Below are 16,237 nucleotides of genomic sequence, written 5' to 3'. Positions count from 1 at the left end.
AGAAGCTATTGTGTTTAGGTCTGGAACAGGGTGTGAGATGCCAGGAGAAAACAGATGAGGCTGAAAAGGCTGAAGGGGGTGGGGTCAAGGGGTAGTAATGAAGACCGTGTTTGAAGTGTATATTGAGTATGAAGTGAACCTCTTGAATGGCATTGAAGTGATGAGGTTGAAGATGCTTAGCAGAAAATCAAGGAAATTAAGTAGAATACAGGCAAGTTAGGGGATGAGATTGAGACTGTAGTCTAGTATGATTGAGGGGACATAGGATCGGTACTAAAGGTGAAAAATATACGTGGATGGGCCTGGGAGCTATCGGTGAGGTCATGAGGCAGATCCAGCAAAGTTATGACTCAAATATATCGAGACCAACTTTTAAACGGAATATAGAAGTTAGATGAGGTTACCAGATGACTGCATATCATGAATATTACAATGCTGTGATCCTTCCCGGGCTCCGGTTTATAATTCTACTTTGTTTGCAGTGTTGATTGCCATAATTAAAACCTTGGATTGGAATTTCTATGAATGAAAGCCGTTTGGCCAGATTACAATGAGTTCTAAATGGAAAACTCACAAATTGTGTCCTTTGTGGCATGGAGTTATCTGGTAGACGTAAGCTATGATAATGTCTTAGAGAGCTGGCGTATAGTAGTTGAGATGGGTTAAATAGAAGGGGTGAGGCCAAAAACCAATGTGGGGGGAATGGGGTGGCTGATCACAACACAACTAAACCAAGGGAGATTTGAGGTACTTCCGGGATAAAAGTGAAGCCTCCCAATCATTCAGATAATGGTGAAGAAAGAGATGTATACGGGAAAGACTATAAGAGTCTAGGCTGTGGGGCCACCGGAGCAAGGCCTGACTTAGGATGTGTCAACTTTCAATAAAACATCTGCTACTGTCATCCAAGCACACTTTCCCAACAATGCACATGGGTCTTGGTACTTGACCTCTAACTTGCTAATCATAGTAATTCTACCTGTCCGCAAGAGTTACAAGATTAGGAGTTGAAACCTATCAAGGGCCTAAGATGTTATTCTCCACAGAAGAATATTTTATTATTTCTCACTTTTTATACTTTTATTTTAACCATCTTTCATTTTGGATTTTATTTAAATGAGGCTTGGATGTTTCGCTGATAAATGCCTTTTTCAAAAGTCTGACGCCTATTAAAGAATCTCTTAACCAAATGAAGTCACTGCATTTTGGGTTTGGCAATGCATTCCTTGGATGATTTGTTTGAGAAGCAAGAAGAAGTAGAGGTTTCTCTGGCGAGATTTACAAGCAGAAATGTGGGCTTTATGTGTGTCAAAGAATGCGCAGTCTGGAATGCCACTCATTGACTGGGGCACTCAGTGAGAAACACTGACACTGTTATTACATAATATGCAGTACACAGTTTTTCAATTGAAGCTATAATTACATGAGGCACGCTGGACTTGATTCATTGAGATTCAGATGTCTTTAGATGAATGAGTAGAGTACTGTACATCTTCAGCATCCATTAATTCTTCAATTTCTGACAGGAGAAGACCTGCAGACAATATTAACAAACCCAATCCAATCCAAATAGAGTGCAATAGTATTGCAATTTGCCTTTTATTTACAGTGTGTGTGCTGTATGATTTTCACTGAAAGTTCCTTGTTCCAACTGCTTCTAATACTGCAGCACATGCTCTGATCTTCCCTAGAACAGATTACTAGGAGTGGCCAAAACTTGCGGAGTGTAACTGTGGCATTCTGCTGCGTTGCATAAAAACTTTGTGAGATTCTGAGGAGTTCCACCCTCCCTAGGAGAACATGGAGGCTCTGGAAGAGGCCTTCGCTGTTATTGGCCAGCCGGGCTGGGAGAGAGCGAGCAGGCCAGAGTCGAGAGGAGGTGGGAGGGAGTTCAAGAGGCATCTTTCCCAAGAGGTCTTTTAAGGAGAGTACACCCATCCTATCATCCCCTATAGTAGATGTAAAGCATTTATATCTTGCGCTGTTTGTCAAACGATGGTGAAAATCAGGTCATGTGGCTCTGCAAGATGACGTCACAGTCACAGACTGCCAGGGTGCATTTCCTTCAGGCTGAAGTGAAAAAGAATAAAGTTCTGATTACTGTCTATCAACAAATACTGATTTTAAACCAAGAGTCATTGGGTGGGCTCCCAGTGAAATCCAAGTGCCCTAAGAAGCGAGGGGGATGGATTGGTTGGTAATAAAATAAAAAACACAAGTTTGTTTCAGAAACCAGTCTTAACCTGTTGTTTGCAAGCATATCAGGAGATAAAAGCGGAGTACACTTTGGGTTCTCTCAGGTTATGTCCCTGCGCAGCTAATCCCCTCCCCTACATTCACAGTTCGGCCCTCCATTGCGTCAAAGTGTTTTGCTGCTCACTTTGGTGGATCTTTGAAGCCCTGTCTCTAAAGCCCACATTGACAAGCCAAAAAGCAAGCTTGCTTGTTGGGCAGCTCAGGTTGCCTCAGGACTTGGTAACCTGGAGCAGGAGTCCTTGATTGAAAGTTGACGTAACAGCTTTCAAGCTGCACTGTATTGTTTCAGTCAATTTATGAAGGCCACTGGATTACGAAGAGAGGTCTGTGACGCCTTCCAACATGTTTGAAGATGCGCAGACACTGACTTTGTGCTGGGCTGGTCGCAAACCATGCTGCTCCCTGGAATGCCTCTGGTGCACAGCAAAAGCGTAGACACATGTTCTCTACGTTGCTGTAAGGGAGCTGCAAACTACACTAAGCAGCTGGCAGTGCTGAAGCTGCCGAGCACACAAGCTGCAGTTGCTGCAAAAAAGAATCAGAAACAAGCTCAACCTAAGAAATGACATAGACTGCCCAATTAAGCGAAGAGTAGTCTTTCAAACATAGCATTGAAAGTATGTTACGGAGGTTGTGTAACACTTCAGCAAAAAGGCAACTGTGGAATGGGTGAGCGCCGGTAAACCCTGCCATGTGCTGTGTATTGAAGGTTTTGGAGTGGCAAATCTCTGCGAACTCTGCTGGTGGAGCGGAGTTTACCGCCCACCCCTACAGTTTACGCAATATTAACTGGAGCCCCTACCAGCCACCTTGCCCATTTCTCAACATGACAGTGAGATTAATAACAGACTAAAAGAAATTCAGTCACATTATGTTAATTCTCTGTGACCTCTACTGGTGACCCATGGGAGCCCAAAGCCATAATCCGAAAACTCTCAGCCACCTGAACAACCTTTCATTACCCTCTGGAGGATCCATCATTTCAGAAGAAAAAACATCCATGTTACAAAAAAAGATAAACACAATTTAAAACAATCAGAGAAGAAACTACAAACCTATGGAGCTCTCTCAACTCCGCTAAGAGAACAGCCGGACTTCTTGTCTTTCAGATAAAACCTGAACTTTTGTCTGTTCATGAAACACCGAACATTTTGTTAAAACTTAATACATGACTCCTGACAAGGGTGATTCAAGTTCTTTCTACCCATTCTACACCCTCTTTCACCACTACCACTCATCCACATTATCAAGCTTTCAATAAATCTCTGCCCTTAGACCTGCCATGATTTCATGCTGGGATATATTTATATGCATAGTTGTTGGAAATGTAAAGCGAGTAGAGTGCAGCTGCAATTCCTTTCCTGACACATGAGATGATAGTTAACAGAATGTATGTAGTCTATTTACGTACCTGAAGATCAACCAAAATTCACAATTTTCAAGCATGTTCAGTGCATTCCCAGCTAAGTTCCTGCATACAGCAAAATGTTGTTGGACTTGTAAGAAATGACGTGGTAAACCTGTGGCATGAAATCAAAACCTTAGCAAATCATTTCATGGTTTGCATAGTCAAGGTGCCATGCCGAATACAAACTGTAGGGGGGACAATTGACAATGATTCCAAACGGCGGTTGAATCGTCCAGGGTTGTAGAGAGTGTAGTGTGTTGACTACCATTTGGATTGGTACATCCTGCTCACCATAAAGTCCGTCAGTAGAGTTATACGATTTGTTTACACCTCAGCTCTTTCCTTTAAACTTGCCAATTCCAAGGAAAGCCTCAACAAATTTAGCTGTTCATCATTGTAGTGTTGTCATCGTGATTGACACCAAACTGGTTTTGATTTTGGTTTGAGCTTGCTTAGCAACATTACGAACCTACCGGTCAGAATTTTGCTCCAGCTCAAGTCTAAGGAAGGGGCCTATTTGTGACACAGTCTAAGGTGTCCCTGCAGGTCTTCACCAACAGTAAAGGGAGTTTCTTCATGCATTGAATCAGGTGATTCCACTCCCTTTGTTTCAGGTTTTCAGGCATTCCACGAGCACGTAAAGAGGGTAATAAATAAACAGTGTTGTGCAGGGGCGGGTTAACCATTTTTATGAACCTACATAATAATCACAAACTTACTGACTTGACAATTGACAGTAACTTAGCCCAAGCACTGCGCCTAGAAAACCAGAGCTCGTACAGTTGCTAACTACAAATATTTATATTAACCCAGCATTAAAAACAAAAGAAAGCCCTAAACAAATTAGTCAACTATCTTTTCCTTAAAAAAATGGACATCCAGATGACAACTGGATCAAGAAACAAATGTGTGCTCTGCTCCCCAGATGTAACACACCAACTACCACCCAGATCCTTTATTTAAAAAAGTCAAGTAATCTAAAACCTGAGGAACAGCACAGGATCAGTGTTAATACAGTGCTTACCATAATCAACAAGCGTTTACAATGCAATGGGCATCGCGCTTACTTGAGTTGGAGCTATTAGTGTTGTAAATTTCTAACTGGAACTTTCTTGCCACACAAACTGAAAATAAAAAGTAAAATAGTTGACATAAGCGAGCCGATTCAAAGCACAGCCGTGAGCGCGAAGGATAGAGACAAAAGGAAAAAGAAGCTCGCTCGCAGTCAAAGTTTTTTTTTTTTTAAATTTGATTTATTTATTCATTTACGTTAACAACATACAACAAATGAACAAGGGTGCCCCTTCAGCCCACACAGCATTGAAACGAATGCATTTACCGCCATGTTAAACCACGAGGTCTCACCAGGCACTAACTGTGCCATATGTCTCTAAAGGTCCTTTAGGTTCTGGCTGACAGTCCAGCAGTAATATCATATGTCCATGTACATATAGCCTGCAGCCGAACCAGCCTCAACAAGCCGCCGATCCCAAGGGGCGAATCCAGAAAAACATGCACCAGGAAAAAAAAAGGTGCAAGATAGGAGAAGGCCGGGAGGAAACAGTCAGCACCATCAGCAATCATCTCAATCAACAGCAATACACAGGAGCGAGGACACAACCAATGTATCAGGATTACAGTCCGCAAAAAAGGCACCTCAAACAGACGCAGACTCGAGATAGGATCGGAGGGGCGCCCAAATATCACCTGGTCTAGAGCCTGCCGGCGCCAGTTCCCAACAAATTGTTAATTGTTCCTGGCAAAACGCAGCATCTCACAGGCAATCTGAAATTCGAGGAGGGCGGTCCCGGCCCCAACAAATTGCCACCCTGCGCTTAGCAGTAGCAGCATACTGACTAAACGCTGCGCCGTCAACTGCACCCCACTCACCTTACCCAACAACGCCATTACAGGAGACGGAGTCATCTCCAACCCAGTCATCTCAGCAAGCACACAAAAAACCTCCCTCCAGAAAGCATACACTTTCGCACAGTGCCACACCAAATCGAGAAAATCAGCGGCCGGAGCCCGGCATCTTACACAAGCATCCTCCGCTCCCAGCGCACAAGCTTCGAGGAGTATAATACAAGCGGTGCAGAAACTTGAAATGGATAAGGCGCAACCTATAGTTGGGCGATAGCTCCTTCATATGCGCACAGCATGCCCTCCAGACATCATCCGAAATATCCCCCCCCCCACATCATCTGCCCACTTCGCACTAGCAGCTTCCCCAACCCTCCCCCCTGCTCCTGTACACAGCCATACAATTTAGTAATAAGCTTCTTCGGCGACTGTGCACTCCACAACACCTCCAACGCGCGGCAGGTCGGCGGAATCTCAGGAAGACTAGGATACTGGGCACGCAGCATAGCGCATACCCGCAACACATACAAGCGATGCAGCTGCATTAGCAGGCCGATCCCCCAGGAGCTCCCCCGAAGACATCAACCTTCCATCGACAAACCAGTCCTCCAGGGATACCAAATCAGAAGTCCGGAGAAAATTCCGCAGCTGCGAATCATGGAACATCGCCTCATCCCCCACAACCGCCACGGACATAGACGGCGCCAAAGGCACCCGCACTCCAGATCGCTTCAGCAGGACCGACCAGGCCCTAATGGTACAAGCCACTGTATCCACACCCGAGGGCGAGCCAACGCTAGGCTTCCCAGCACTCGCTCAAGGCCGTCCGGCACTCCGCATCACTCTCAGGGGCAAGATGCAGCAAATAACGAATTAGCCGGATCCAATAATACACAAAGTGAGCCTGTGCACAATAATAATAGAGCTCCAGATCAGGGGCGCCAAGACCACCCAACTCAAATGGTAGCACCAATTTTTCCCATGCAATGCGAGGCTGACCCCCAGACCAGGCGAATCAGCGCAAAGCGGAGCCGCCACCGAAAACCAGCCGTAAGCACCAGCGGAAGATTAATAAACAAGTACAAACATTTTGGCAATACCAGCATCTTTGCCAACGCAATCTGTTCGGTTAAAGACAAGGGCAAAGAACGCCACGCCGCAATTCTGTCCTCCAGCCAAGACATGGCTGTAACATAATTGGCAAGCCAGAGCGTCTCAGCATCGCAGCTCAGCCAAAATCCCAAATACTTAACGGGGTCATCCGCCCAGACAATAGGATAGCGGGACTGACAAACCGCCGTTCCGGACGAGAGAGGCAACACCACAGACTTAGACCAGTTTATTGCTATTCCAGAGATTCCCCGAAACCGGCTGCCAATGTATCACCAGACCAGTCCTGCACCAACCTAGCCTCCAGTTCCGCTATCCGAGTCTCTATCTCAGCCAACTCACATCGCAGCGCCGTTAACACACCATGTTGCTTCGAAATACATAGCCCCCCGAAGGACCACCTTGAAAGCCTTCCACAACGTGCCTGCAGACCGCACTGTGCCCACATTTTGTTCAAAGTATAAAACAATATCGCAAAGTATCTCCTCCCGAAACAGCTCATCCCGGAGTGCCCCTTGAGGCAACTTCCTCATAAAAGCCTGCGCAGGCCCGCCAGGTACCTCCAGCTCCAATCGAACCGGGGAATGATCCGACCGCGTGCGAGCCAAATGATCAGTCGATCGGGTCCACAAAGCCACATCCCGAGAACCCAGCCACCGGTCAAGACGTGACCAACTATTATGCACATAGTTAACGCAGATTCCCTCTCTCTCTCCACATCGTGCCTCATCCGCCACAAGTCCACCAACGTCGCATCCTCCATAATTGCAGATAAAACACGGGTGGCCGACGGATGCTGCACCCGAGCCACACTCTCCCTGTCCAGGATGGGGTCAAGCGTCACATTAAAATCCCCCCCCCAAAGCACAGCCCCTCCCCCCAACGACTCAGTCAGTCGCCAGAACTCACTAAAAAACTCCAGATCATCTGAATTAGGTCCATACACCGACACAGCCTGTCCAGCAGGATTCCGCTAAGCAGACCATAGCACCCCTGAGGGTCCACAATGATCCTACAAGTACGCCACTGCAGCCCCTTGCGTATCAGAATCGTTACTCCTCTAGTATAGCGCGAGTAAACAGAGCCATGACATTCCCCAATCAACCCGCCTTTAAATAATGGAGAGTAGCCTCCACTAGGTGCGTCTCTTGTAGCATGCATATATCTATATTCTTCCGCTTAACATACGCCGACATAAGTTGCACCTTTCGTCTGTCATTCAAGCCTCGCACATTCCAAGTGAGACAACGGGTCAAAGCCGCTCCCACCTGTCATCCTCACATCCCACCAAACACATAGTACAGTACTGCCACCCCTCCATCCCGGCCAACCTCACTCAACTACAAAACACAATAGAAAGAACTCATAAAAACATAGGAGAGCAGATCCAAAACCCCCTCCACCCCGCAACCACCACCCACGCAGACCCCCCCCCAACCGGGTCAAGTCAAAGGCCCTCCCTCCATGAAGCACAGATACCCAAACAATCAGAGAAACAGGACTCCTCCAAAGGGCGAGAAGCTAGCCACCCAACCCGTCCTCCTAGCCAGGACAGGGAAGGGCGGGCATGGGGCCCAACCATAAGGAGCGTCATCAGGACAAAAGCACAAAAAAATTCCACAACAGGATGCAAGCAGCACACTCAAATGTCCCGAGAACAGATGATGTCCATGCCAGTCAATCGTTATCACTTAGGGACTCACACTCCGCAGCACGATCGTCTGGGGGCACTGCCTCAGACTTCCGAGGAAGAGACTTGGCGTACTTCGAAAAAAATTGAAGGGACCCACCATGCTGCTCTTTCAATTTCGCCGGGTAGATGAGAGAGAACCTAGCATCCGTTTGGGCCAGAGAGCGCTTCACCGGCAAGAATGCCCTGCGCACAGCCTGCACGCGGGGGGTATAATCCGAAAAAGAAAACTCAGTTCAGTATTCTTATAGATTACCGGCCGGCGCTCCCTAGCCAGTCGCATGGATCGCATCCCAATCACGGTAATTCAGAAGCCGAATAATGATGGGGCGCGGAGGAGTCCCAGGGGGAGGTCGTGGCCCCAGCGATTGATGCGCCCTCTCCACCACCAACGGACGGGACAGCTGGCTGGGGAAAAGGTCAGAAAGCATTCCCTCCACAATATCCTCCATTCTGCCCATATTTGTGGACTCCGGAAGACCAACCAGTCTAAGATTGTTACGACGCGATCGAGCCTCCAAATCTTCGTTTTTAGCCCGGATGACCTCCAGCACCCTCTCCATGCGCAGCAAATGTTCACGCTCATCTCGCCGCGTATCCTCCAGCCCAGAAGCATGCGTCTCCAACTGATCAAGGCAGGAATCGTGATCGTCCACCGGGCTCTGATTCGATCAAGCTGCTCCATCAAATGATCAAGCTTCCCATCTATTCCAACCAGACTAGTCTTCAAGTCCAAAAACATAGCTTTGACCGACCCATCCGAAGGCCCCTCTCCCATCGCCAGCTCCTCAGACTGAGCAGTAGATGCTCCCCCCTTCCTCCGGGTCCCCCCCCCCCCAAAGGAGAGCTTCACTTGTTTTTGCTCCGCCTTCCCCATCGCGCTATCGGCAGTCCGTCACCAGGCACACGCCACCAATATCCGTAAGTAACTGGACAGCATAGACCAGCTATACCGTCCGCCTCCACAGACTCCACCAGGATCCACACCAACCAGCCTCCTCTGGCACCAGCAACACCGACCAACCTCCAATATGGTCCAGCTCCAGACCAAGTCACCTCACCAAGGGCAGGAAGCCGGAGCCCTACTGCACCATCTTCCGGCCACCGCTTTTATGGCCTGTGCAGTCGGTCCGCCTCTCCCACAGCGGAGAGCCTGTCCCGCTGCCGCTTTGCTAATACAGGCCCTTGTCGCAATCCTCCACCTCCTGTTGCTCACCTGGCATCAACCGCTTCGCCCAGAACACACAGCAGGCCCCCACTACATGCGAAGCCAAGTGGCAGCCACAGCAGGGAGTTGCCGCACCGCCAGTGTCCCCCTGCTTCCAGGCCCAGGAGTTCCAAAGGCCAAAATTTGCCAATCCGCAGCCCTGCTCACTGCACCGCGCCTATCTCTCCCGGCCAACAGCGCAGCAGCAGCCCGGCTGCCTACCCAGGGAACTCGAGAGCCGGGGGGCCGCGGTCCGACCCGGCCGCTGGTCGGCCCCCTGGCATGCCCGACATCCAACAGGCGCCCGCAGCGGCCGCAAAAACAGCCAGCCCCCAGCCCTAAAAGGGTCCACAAGGCAGCAGCACGCAGGACAGCCCGCACGGCCACTCCAAAATCTAGGCCGTGCGGTGCTCAGACTGCCAGAGTGCGCCGGCAAAGCCGCAGGTGCAACGGGAGAAAGAAATCTCGGGGGGAACGTGGTCCGAACTGACCGCCGATCGGCCCCACAGGTAAATGGCGGCGCAGCGGTGACTCCGCACCCCCTCCAGAACGCCGCAAGCCGAACGCCAGCGGCATGAGCCCGCGGCTATCCCGCCGCGCAACGAGGCCGACCGCCTTCACCGCCTCTGTCCCCAGTGCCGCCGCCGATATCGAACCACTTCAGCTGCAATCGGGGCAGCACCAATTCAAGGGACCCCCCCGCTGCACCGTCACCCCGCCAGCTCCATCCTGTCCGGAGAAATTAGCAAAAAGGGCCCCAGCCTCAGCAGAGCCTCACACAGTGCCGGCCATCTTGCTGGCTGGCTAGCTCCGCCCCCCCACTCGCAGTCAAAGTTATCAGTAAAAGTGCAATTATCCATGTAACCGGGTCGATTGCCAAGGCGGTAACAAAACCGCTTTAAGGAGGGACAAACGTAAGGCAGTTACCAACGAAAACGGATTTTTGAAAGGCAAGCCCACGGACAAGTGATAGTCATGGACATTGTTAAAAGCCCAGATACATACCAACATGTTGAAAAAGCAGCGCTTGCGCACTGCTATGCTCGACCTAAGAAGGGGAGTCAAGACGGTGCCTCTGGCCTTAACAGCCTACTTGCTGCACTTTTCAAATGTAAGCAAGAGTTCTGGTCTCACACTACTTTTTAATTCTTGCCTATCCACACAAGTTATCCCCGTGTGTGTGTGTGTGTGTGTGTGTTTGTGTGTATGTGTCTATTTACAAAAACACAAAGGATACAGGAATGTTATAGTTACGTTCCGAATTTACACACATGAAACCATAGCAATTCAGCAGTTATAGGTATCTCAAATAACTATAACTTGTGTCGTAAGGTAACTATAACTTGCCATCCCCAGGGCTGAAAACAGCCCGAGGAGTGGGCCTCATGTCCTCCCTTCTCCATTTTTGCTATGGTTGGTCCTTGCATTGGCGGTCCATGGGGCTGAATTCGTCCCAGGAGGGGGACCTCATGGCCCTCCTCCCCCTTAGTTTTGACAGTCGGACCCCAAGGAATGGGGTTCCTGGGGCCAAAAGCAGCCCAGGGAGGCAGACCATGTGTACCTCCTTCACCTATTATAAATAAAACCAATTCCCATGGTACCTGACCCATCCGGTGGGCTAATAACAAGCGCAGCAAACCGCAGTTGCTGTTTTTATTTTGTTTATTTTTTCTCACGGATCCGCGGATCCTCTGCCCCCTGCAGTGTTCCTGTAGGACTGCACCGCCAGGCTTAAGGGTCAGGCCCACTTTTGATTTATTTATTTTTCCTAACCAACCTTAAACATTGCTCCGGGAAGGTGGTGGTCCCTTGTGCTCGGGTGTCTGTAACGGACTGCCTTCATTATCTTTTTTCTGCTTCCCAGGGCTGCAGGGGGGGGGACTCCACAGCTACCCCCCACCCCCTTAATGTGAAATGAATTTCCCCCTGGGTAGTGGCAGTGCCCGAGGCTGCGTGGGCCACCCCTCTTTAATTTCATCATTTGGCCCAAGAAGGTGGCGGTCCCTGGGGCTGTGGGGAGCCGTGCAGACTCTTCGCATTAATTTCTTCATTTGTTCCCAGGAAGTGGTGGTCCCCGGAGCACAGGTGGGCCCAGTAGTCCTGCCTGCATCCTTATATTTGTTAGCCTTGGGAAGGTGGTGATCCCCGGGGCATAAAAATACCCTACGAGTGGGGCCCTGTCCTCCTCCTCCTCCTTTATGTTTCATTTTCACATGCCTCCGGGTCCTGGCCCACCCGGATACTTTATTAAAATAAGCGTGGAAGACTGTGCAATTACTCCAGATTTGTGACCCCTTTGCAAATTCGTGGCTATTTTTCTTTTTTTTTAAGTGCTTTTTTTTTTACCCTGGGGCAAACACCAGAACTAAGGGGTTAGGGTATTCCTACCTTTGAACCCTTTTTTTATCTCTTTTGTTTTTTAACTCAACTGAAGCCGAGTCTCAGGATGGCTGCCAACACTTCCTGGTTGCCAACAGGTATCAGCACGAGATCAGGAGGATTTGCAAATTCTTTGTGCCTCTAGATATCTACATTTCTTTTTCTTTTATTATCTCAAAAACTACTGAGCAGATTACCCCAAATAACAAAACGTGTAGTTTGCATACCAAAAGCTACCTTTCTGCCAAATTTGGTGTAATTCCCTCCAGTGGCTCGGGCAGTAGTTCTGTTCAAAGCTCCTATGGGAATTAACATGGTAAATGCACTTTTTTTTGGATCAACCCCTTTTTCTCGGCCCCAACTTGATGGATCACTCTGAAACTTCCAATGTACAAAAGATTCTCAGGAACACCTTTTTTTGGAAAATTTCGTGAAGATTCATCAAATGGAACTGAAGATATAGGCAAGTTTAAAAAAATAAAATAAAAAAAATAATGCCTTTTCTATGGAAACATTGCCCTAACTATCGCTGCCCACTGGTGACTGCCAGTAGGATGGAGATATATAATATGTTACCTTTGCTTTGCTGCCCGCAACTGAAAACTAGTCCCACGCGTATCAGGCTTGATTTTCTTCCTTTAATCCATCAAATTATAGAGTGAAGGAATGAACACCCAACGCGTTTCAGCCCACCCAGACCTTGATCACGGGTAATCATCACAGTCCTTCTTTGCTGTTTAGTATCCTTCTTCACCCTTTATTCAACTACTTCCGCTCCCCCGACTCATCTGGAGTTGTAGTTTTTCTAGTAAAGTGCTCGGAGTGCATATAAATGCTGTTTTTAAAGGTGTGCTTAAACTGTGCACAAAGTGACAATGCGCAAAAGTAAATTAAAGCAAATAAGAACAAAAGTGCAATGTTAAACAGTTCAATCTACTTGACATATGTCTAATGCTGGCATGTACCAACCCAGCAAGAGGCCCACAGATAGTACGCTACTCTCTGTAGTCCCATGCACATTCCAGACCAAATAGTGCAGAACATTGTGACCTTTTAGATCTGTTTCAAATGTGCAGTTTAATTTCCTGCGATTATGATTTGTGACATTTGATAAAGTTTCTGCGACCTGTCCACATATTATAATGGACGTTTTTTTTATTTCTCAATTCATTTGTGTTATATCCAGTGCTTGAAATGGAAAATTAGAAGTACAGGTACTCTGTATCAGAGTACCTGCTTGATTCTGAGAAGTACTCTCCAATGAAAAGTATTACGTTTTTCTTGAGAAGTGCAGGTACTCACCCTCTCAAAATAAAAAAGTGCTGGTACTCAGTACCGGATAGTACCGGCCCATTTAAAGCACTGGTTATATCATTCAACAAGAGCTCGCCATTTTCCATACTCCATATGTAGACAGATGTATATATTTTTTGAATATCATACATCCTCCCAACCCCAGTCAACCTTATGCATGCTGGCCTTTGTAGTCTCACACATGATTTCTCACCCCAAGCTCACTACATTGAGACCTTCAGCTGTTTCATTTGAGTGCGCTTACACATTTCTTAAGTGGGCAATTATCAACAAATATACACTTTTTAATCGAAGCCCTAGACTTTTTTTGCATTAAACAGATTCCAGCTTACATCTTTTTTCTTGACTCTGAAAAAGTTTTCAGTTTGGCTGCTGGTAAAGTCTCTTTTACATTCTGGCAGCGTTTCAGTTTCCAACACGATTTATTAACGTTTTGTGGCATCTTTATGAAGGCGTGTGTAAAAGGTCTTATTGTAAATTCTGCAGATACCGGTATGTGTAAGTTGAGACGAGGGACTTGATAGGGATGCCCACTATCTTCGAATTTATTTGCGTTTTTCATAGATCTCCTGGAAGTAGCAATTAGACTAGATGATCAAATCAAGACTACTTTCAATGGAATTCCCAAAATTAAGCTCTATGCAGAAGATATCGTGTTAATTCTAAGCCCTAGGATGGAAGTTCATTTAAGGGTCTTTGAGGTGTTTGCCCAGTTTCAGGAATTAGCTGGGTACAAGATTAATCAAGAGAAAACTGAGATTTTTGCTATGCAATTTAACTTTAGAAACATTATTGCCAGAACTATAGCCACTAATGAACTCACGTCCTAGGGATTGTCACAACAGCCAATGTTGAGGACTTATATGATCTGAATTTTACACCCCCGATTCATCGTATCAAATTTTTATTCTCTAAATGGAGCCATCTCCTCCCTCGATGATGAACAGAATTGTCTTAATAAAAAATGTCGGCACCTCCGTTATTCAACTTTTTATTTTCCTCCTTACCCTGTTTTTTTTACAGAATAAATTTTTTAAAAAGATGAAGAGTCTGATTCCTGCTCTTCCTTTTGGCATACTAAATCTCCACTGTAGTCTCTCCATATGTTATACATGCCAGCTGAAGAGGGAGGGCTTGGGCTTCCTGGCTTGATGCTTTATTATGTACCAATTTTGCACATTTTTCGTCTAGCTTTCATAGGGGGAGATAATTTCAGTTTGACTTTATGGACCTAATGTTCGATGAGTATAACATTAGAGATTTCATGTGTTTGTCCACAAAGAAAGTCCGATATGAGACATTGCTCTGGGCTTTAAAAAGAAAAGATTCATTGTTTAGATCCTTCTCTGTCCCAAGTTTAAACATTTCCACTCAGTTCGAAGATATAACTAGGTTAGACCAGCCACCTGTAGGTCGTAATATGGCCCAAAGATAGAGAATAAATGTTTTTACACAATTGATAGATTTTATTGGTCAAGATGCATGGCTAACTTGGATGAATATTGAATCATGTATTGTATACCATAAGGTTTCTATCATCTGGTCTTTTAACCGTATCCTTCTGTTTTTAAAAGAGCTTGATACTAAAAGGGTATGTCTCAATTCCAAGTTGGTGGAGAATTTTACAAAGAACACACCACGAAGGTTGATTAGTTATTGGAAAACTAGGTTAGATGGTGCCAGTAAAACTGAACAAAGTTTCAAAGTGGCCTAAAGGTGGGCAGCCCAAGACCCTATGACAATCTTTCTGGCAGTATGGGAAAAATCAATAGGTTTAACTTCAAGATTCTGAAAGCAGCTAATTTTTTTTTTTTTATCAGATTCAATTTTACACAAAATGGTTATTTTATAGAATGCTGTCTTTCATACATAAAATTATGCCTCAAATACAACATGCCTGTTTTAGATGTGTGCAAGAATATGTAATTAATTGGACCCACATTGTTTTTTCATGTCTCAAAATAAAGGGATTTTGGCAGGCTATCTCACATTACTGTGATACTCACTTACGTCTTGCATTTCCCACAGATCCTCAATTAATTTTCATGAGAGGAAATGCCTCTTTTCGCATGTTCACCCCCACATTTCTTGACTGATGATGCACTCTGAGAGCGCACCGAGGCCTGCTAACCAGACCTCAGTACCAGTGTTTTAACCCTATACAAATTGCATGTCGAATTGAATATACCCAATTCGACATGCACAACCTCACTTACTCATAAGTCCCTAGTGGTACCCAGGGCATGTACGACAGAATGTCTACTCAAGGCTGCACCACTTTTCCTGCCACCCTTCGTGTGACAAGGTACAAAATGGATTCTAGCCTGCCACTGCAGACTGGAAGACAGTGCTTTCACTGCCAGTTCGACTTTGCCTTTTAAACCAATGGCAAAGCCACCCTATCCTTTAACATGATATTTATGTCTCACCTAAGGAAGGCCTATACAGTCCTATGTCAGGGAACTTTATTTTATTTTTGTTAAGTAAGTCATGTTTTATGATATGTCTTAGCAACAACACTTCCAAATTGTTGTTTTGCTGTGGGTAAAGTTGGTTGCCCCATTGGCTAATACAGAGTTACTGCTTGGCATCTCAACCCAGCTCACTTTTGACTGGGACTACCAAATTGGGTCATGTGAAGTATCCAATTAGTCATGGCATTAAATGCGATCTGATGTCCATGTTGAAATTAATTTCACTACTTAAGGTAGGCAACTTTTAGAAAGTTGCCACTCTGTGCTGTGCTTGACCGCCACCACCACCATGCAAATCCCCTGCCAGGATGGCCACTTGGGAAGTTAGCCCAGAGGCGTCCTTCAAAGGGGAAGCTGCCTCTGTTGGGTCGCCGGCCCAACACCCCTGATCAGGATGGCTTTTGCTCCTGTAGACCTCATGGAGACTGGGCCAAAGAGGGGAAGCTCACTCCCAAACTGGTTTTACCTTGGGCATGTGGCTCTCAGGTAGCCACAACTTTGGGTGGGATACCTTGCTCCGGAGGATAGAGAAAGGG

The 16,237-nt window shown here is 46.6% G+C and overlaps 1 protein-coding gene across 2 annotated transcripts in view; it reads left to right on the top strand.

Moving 5' to 3' along the window:
- The window catches only part of LOC138261488 (coronin-7-like), a 1,075,977-nt gene that overhangs the window by 55,710 nt on the left and 1,004,030 nt on the right, over window positions 1-16,237 (top strand). The gene's annotated exons all lie outside the window — the stretch shown is intronic.

This window comes from Pleurodeles waltl, chromosome 10, assembly GCF_031143425.1.
Source record: "Pleurodeles waltl isolate 20211129_DDA chromosome 10, aPleWal1.hap1.20221129, whole genome shotgun sequence".
In the NCBI taxonomy this organism is placed as follows: domain Eukaryota; kingdom Metazoa; phylum Chordata; class Amphibia; order Caudata; family Salamandridae; genus Pleurodeles; species Pleurodeles waltl.
Note: the sequence above shows the minus strand (reverse complement) of the source record. Positions and strands in the feature narration are given on the sequence as shown.